The sequence below is a fragment of the Pipistrellus kuhlii genome, unplaced genomic scaffold (genome assembly GCF_014108245.1).
Source record: "Pipistrellus kuhlii isolate mPipKuh1 unplaced genomic scaffold, mPipKuh1.p scaffold_m20_p_14, whole genome shotgun sequence".
Lineage (NCBI taxonomy): Eukaryota > Metazoa > Chordata > Mammalia > Chiroptera > Vespertilionidae > Pipistrellus > Pipistrellus kuhlii.
This window is the reverse complement of record NW_023425449.1, coordinates 36372901-36379251: the sequence shown is the minus strand read 5'-3', so window position 1 is coordinate 36379251 and position 6351 is coordinate 36372901. Positions and strand designations below refer to the sequence as shown.

At 36.7% G+C, this 6351-nt stretch overlaps 1 protein-coding gene across 1 annotated transcript in view; it reads right to left on the bottom strand.

Moving 5' to 3' along the window:
• The window catches only part of HNF4G (hepatocyte nuclear factor 4 gamma), a 52746-nt gene extending 48725 nt beyond the window's left edge, over positions 1–4021 (bottom strand). The window contains exon 1 of the mRNA XM_036437172.2: positions 3944–4021. The gene's annotated coding sequence lies outside the window, so the exon portion shown is untranslated. The remainder of the gene's footprint in view (positions 1–3943) is intronic.
• Positions 4022–6351: the final 2330 nt, after the last annotated feature.

Sequence of the window (6351 nt, the reverse complement as noted above, 5' to 3'; positions counted from 1 at the left end):
CTAGTTGTAAGCAACTATAATGAATAACACTTATTAAGCTCTTATGATTAGCCTGTTTAATCCTGCAGTGGATATTAAGATAAATTTTAAGATAAATATCTGCTAATACCTAGTTTTAACAATAGTATCTACTGTCTACTTAAATGCTAACATTTCCTTAGAGAGTAGACCTAATTCTAACATTAAATAAGATTTAATATCATTAAATAACACACTTTTATTATATTTATTTTTTTCTCCCCCCATCACAAATAAGAGCACCTTCAGATCAATGATATTGAACTTCATTGAAAAGTGATACAGACTGTATATTTTTTTAGGGAGCAGGTGAAAGGAGTCAATGGCACAATTCACACTGCAAGACCGCTGGCTGAGGAGCAGGGGGCAGTGTAACAAAGGCAGAGGGAAGGAAGGGCTGTGCTGCTGAGTCCCAGTAGGCAGGAACCAGAAACGTCTGCCCTGGGTGCAATAGGTGGCCGGTTCTTTTTGGGGGACAGAACATCTGACTTTGTAAACAGGACAGCTGAAAAGAAGAGGCGCTGGGGGTGCAAAGAGCACTGAGCCATCCAAGCCCCTTACACGATTCCCTCTGTGCTGGAAAACAAAGTCAGCTTCTCTTGGCTGACTTCCGATAAAACTGGGGACATTTTTTTTATCCGATCCATTTGAAATAAATGGATACATATTTTACATCAACACTCTTTTTTAGAAATATAATCAAAATTTAGGGTTATTTTTAGTAAAGTGTAACATGATTTTGGGTTCATTCTACAATACTTGGGCATAGGTTCTAGTTAGAACATTGACGTTCTCAGAAAATAGGTGTTTCTCTCCTGCCTGAAGGTCCGATGAGTGCCTTTCTGCCCCCTGTACACGTGTTTCCAAATCTGGTCTAGAAATTGCTGGTCATTGTTCTTCTACTTCTGTACATATAAAGAGACTTGAAGGATTTGATTCTAAATATACAGGATCCAACAGACAACAGTACTTCTTTTTCCACAGTGTGAATTTTAATAAATATTTTAAGCACTAAAAATCCATGGTTAAAAAAACTAAGCTAAGAATCCTTTTAAAAGGGTAGGTGGCTGGGTGGAGGTGTGCAAAGAGGGGAAGGCTTGAGGGGCATCTGTAATAGTGTCAACAATAAAATTTTAAAAATTACAGTAGGCTTTGACCTCAGGGAACACATGCATGCATCAACTTGAACAGTTTCCTTTTTTAATTTTAGGATAATGTATAAAAGAAAATATTTAAGATATTTGAAGTTACCCTAGCAAATGTTTCTAGTTCACTCTACAAACTCCAGCGTAGGTGCTATCAGTAAAATTGACAAGATGTTGCTAAAACAAGTAGATTGAAGGGGAGTCTAATTAATTCTGAAGTTAAATAGGAAGTCTTTCATTTTGTTTTGAAAGATAAGGAAGCCATATTATCAACCCCTACATTAAATGAAACTTTTATGCTAAACAAAATAGTATTGAATGTAAGCTGTAATTGGAAAATAAAAATTTAGAAAAAAACCTTTTATGCTTACTGTTCAGGCTAAATCTACTCTCAACTATTAGAAATAGTAATGGTTAGGTGGGGGCACTTACTCCTCTCTCTCCATGTGTAGTTAGGTGAAACAGGTACTATGTCCTGACCTCATGTTAACCAGTTCTCTGCGCAGTCCCAGGGGAGGGAAGCCACTTCCCTGGTTGGCACATTAGGGAACCCTGAACTGGACTCTCCGGGCCCTCTTTCCTTGGGGAACATGTTGCCATAAAGTTCCCACAACAGGTTACCCAATAAGCAATTCCTACTTCCCGAATTCTGAATACTAAAATATGACATGGATAAAATTACAATATCTGTGAAAACACCTTTTCAAAATTGTGCTTCATTATGTTATCTCTTCACAGATGCTAACACGGTATAATCATGTTAGTTTTGCCAATAACTTCAGCCTAACGAGTGTAAGAAGCCTGATACTGAAGTTGATAGACATACCCTCAAACTCAGAAGTTCAAGTTTGCATTGGAAATCGAAAGAAAATTAGAAAGTCACATACGAATTGCCAGTTACATTCATTTAACATGTAAATCTACTTCCTCCTCCATAGTAAAAATTGTATTTCTATGGTTTGTTGTAAATGAAAAATGAAACTGGGAATTGGGCATTTTCTTTTTGGCACTTTAAAATAAAAACAATAAATGAATAAATAAACTTAAAAAAAAAAACCTCACTGTAGCTGTAGGTTTCCAGTGCTCATCAATATAACTCACCCATGAGCCATTAGCATGTCATAAAGTTAGAAAGCTCAATAAAATAATCATAACCTCACATGTTTATTTAGTTCTGAAGCTTAAATGATGGACCTTTGTACCTCACCATGCCTGGAGACAGTTTTATTAAACACATACACAAACACACACACACACACACACACACACACACACACACACACAGTTCATGTCTCTCTTAATTATGTACTCACATACGACAGGTGCTCACAGGTCATCTATAATGCCATCATAGCTTTCCTTTTATAAACAGCCAAGGAGCATTATTTAGTTTCATTTTGAAATAAGTAACTTAAGCCATGACTTTTTATTTTAAATTATAATTATTTATAATTCTTGACTTCTGAATGGCAGACACATCCAAATCAAAAAGAAAGGCTCAACCTATGTGAACATATTTCAACTCCTTTTAATTATTTTTCTAGCTGTCATTTTAGCAAGTTTTTTAAGGACAGTTGGATTTGGGGTAAATCCATGGTTTTCATTCAATACTCACGTTTCTAACACAAAATATGGGAAATGCTCAAAGTTATATAAATTCTCAAGTGACATTAGTAAAATAGACAAATTTACCCTTCCTTCCAAGGTCATTGCTTTCAAATTGTGCTGTCTTTTTCAGGTTCACTTCTAGCCTTTTTTTTTTTTTTTTTTTAAGTCTCCCTAATTGACCAAGAAGATTCTCACAACTTCCTGACCCTGTGCATAGTCCTCATTCTAGATCCCCAGATCCAGTCCAATTTATCCACTCCTGACAGAATAGTCTTCCTAATCATTCTAGAGTAGTTTGGCTAAATCCAGGCAGAGTGGAGGACGGAGACAACAGAAGGCAAAGAGGATTCCCAATGGTTCTGCAACAGCTGAAGAACCTAATGGATTCCGCTTCCTCTGGATAAACTTTTTCTTCATTTCTCTATTCTTTTCACCTCTGATTTAACAAAACTGCTAAAGTCACTATTCTCCACAAAACCTTCTCATGCCTACCTGAGACTCTAGTATTCCTTTGCCTAAAAACCATGGCCTATGGTGAGACATACATTTTAAATTGTGCACATATACGTGTAATTGTACATGTGTGTTTTATGTTGATGTCAGTAAATCTAATCAATTTTCATAACATAACTTTTTATACCTAAATCATGATCCACTAAACTTATTTCATCACCCAATAGGGAAGTACAACCCACTATTTAAACAGCCTGATTATCTAAATCCTTGATCATCTTCTAAATGCGATTCATTCCATGTTTCATTAAATCATTCACTCATTCATTCATTTGTTCATTCATTCATTCAAAAAGGTGGGTAATAAACCCCTGATGGAAGTCAGACATTCCCGCATGTGCCAGGGATAAAATGACAATGAGCAAGCAGTACGTCCCTGCCCACAGGAATTTGCAGCATCCATCCTCAAAAGACAGTGATTCTCCTGTTCCTCCCTTCTTGAAGCATTTACTTACTCCAACCATTTCAGAGCTATATCATGCTACTTTATATTTCCTCATCTTTCACATCAGAATTCCATCTCCATGAATAAACTATAACATCCTTTAAGAGAGAAATCTTATTTTGACATATTTGCACTCTGTACCTTCACTCAGAAAGGGGAACAATTGGGCAAAAGCAAAAGAACAATTGCATTCTAGTTTCAGCTCAGAACTTACCAGCTGTGCAAGTCTGGGCCAGTCAATGGACTTCTCTCAAATCCAGGGTCCTCATCTGTAAAAGAAGAGGGTAGGGTACATCAGTGGTTTTCAAATTCTACCACACCAAGGTTACCAAGGTTTCAGGATCCATCGGAGGTCCCGGAGCATGACAGTAAGTAATCTTCACTCAAAAAATGGGCCTAAGGGCTTGGATCCCCATCTCCTGCCTCATTGGAGCTTAAAATTTTGTTCAAAATAGTCTGAGTGCTATTTTTTTAATTATTAAATCTCATGATTGTGCAATCATGTGCCCCGCCTTCTCTGCCATGCAAGGTTGAGATGGAGGAGGAAGAATATGGTGGGAGGAAAAAGAGATGGTTAAGAGGGAAGGAGGGAAAAAGAAAGTGCTTGTGGTAGAGTATACTGCACTGCTATGTTTCAGGAACTATGTTAGGGTAAGCATACATGTTACCTTATTTTTTCCATTCAACAACTTCACAAGATATAAATCATTGGGCCATTTTGCACATGAGGGAAATGAAGTTCAGAAAGATCAGGTAACTTGATGTAAGTGCCCAATTAAGAAGCAGTGAGGCCAAAATCTGTTCTCTTTCCATTATCCACCTACCTTAAAAGAAGCTAACATGGACATGACATGTGGTTTGTTTTCCTTTCCCTAATATTTTACAAGACTTTATCCTAACAACTCTGAGAAGAATGCATCAGTACTATTCTGATTTTGCCAATTAGGAGACCAAGTTTGAGAAGACTGAAACTGACCTGCCCAAAGTCAATGTAATGTAATGGGGCAAAGACCTAATTACAATACATGCCTGAATTCACATTCTGTGCTCTTTCCATACAGCTAACTGCCTTCTTTAAACAGAAGAAAGAGAGACGGGGGTGGAAATAAGAGAGAAAAAGGCAGAAAAGTTGAGACTTGTGGAGAATTATAAGAATCCCACTGCTTATTTAAGAAGGTTAGTGAGCTAAGTGAGCTCATTGAATGGAAAGCACCTTGAAAAATCTGAAACTCTCTGTCAAAGGAAGTCATTTTTATTAACTATTAAACGGTGTACTCTGAGGAAAACATTTTATATTTTTATAAAATTCCATGTGGGGACTGCAAATATAAGAGGTCTATATAATGAATTAATTGCTCAGATAGGAAATCACACAAAAGAAGGACAATCTGACACTCCTGAGATCATGATACAAGAGTCGGTCACATATGTCTGCTTTCTGTTCATGATATACAGCCCCGAAAGGCAGTAGAATAATTCAAATTTTCAATTTTTCTTGGATTTCATCACAAACTCAATCAAAAGCATGAACGTCAGTATTTCAATACCCTTGCACCATGTGAAAATAATAGCATGCTCTACTACCTGAACTCTTAAGGCATTTTTTATTTTGATTGTCTTCCCATTATACTGAAAGATTGTGGGGACTTTATCAGGAAGAGCATCCAAACAAACTAGAACATTATTAAGGTTCCAGGAGTGCAGTAACTCACTGAGTGTATGAGTGATTAAAAGCAATGCAGTTGTGACAAGGACCCATAAGGAGATCAGACAAAGAAGTTACATGTCTTTAAAAGAAGAAATTAAAAAAAAAAAGAACTAGCATGATTTAACTCCTTGTTTCTTTTACCAGTGCTAAAACTGTGGCATGATTTGATCAATATCCACAGCCTATATGGCTAGATTCCTTATGGCAATAACTTCCCAAGGTCGAAACAGTGGAAAATAAAATTAACACAGAATTACTGCATAACTATCGTCTTGTCAGGATGCCAGGTTTCCAAAAAAATGATATTTAACATGACAAGAGGTGCTGACATTAGTAAAACACTGCCACTTTTGGAATTTAGCATTGATTCTAGTTACACTTTTTTTGGTTCGTTGCATTATTTGGACTTAGAAATAAGTTCCCATTTCATTTAACATTCACAAAACTGTGAGTCAAATGCTTGCTATTTGCAGACGTGGCACTGTTCTCTGAAAATGGTGTGAGCAGAGAACAGAGGCTCCAGAAGGAATGGATGCTGTAGGGTGAGAGACAAACAGCCGAATTCATTATCATAAAAGGATGCAATATCAAAAATGCCTATGCCACGTTGTTAAAGGAAGCAAACAACCTTAACACTGGTACTACCACAATATTAACTGTATTCTCTGAAGTAAAGAAAAGCAGACTTTCTTTTCTTAGAACAGACTTTCTTTTCTTTTTAAAATCTTATATGTCATCTGGTTTTCACAAGGATTTTTAAAAATATTTTTATAATCAAAGGTAAAGAATCCGAGAAGAAAATTTTCTCTCTCTCTCTCTCTCTCTCTCTCTCTCTCTCTCTCTCTCTCTCTCTCTCTCTCTTTTTTTTTTTTTTTTTTTTTTGAGTAGAATGCCGGGGGAGGACCCTGCATGTG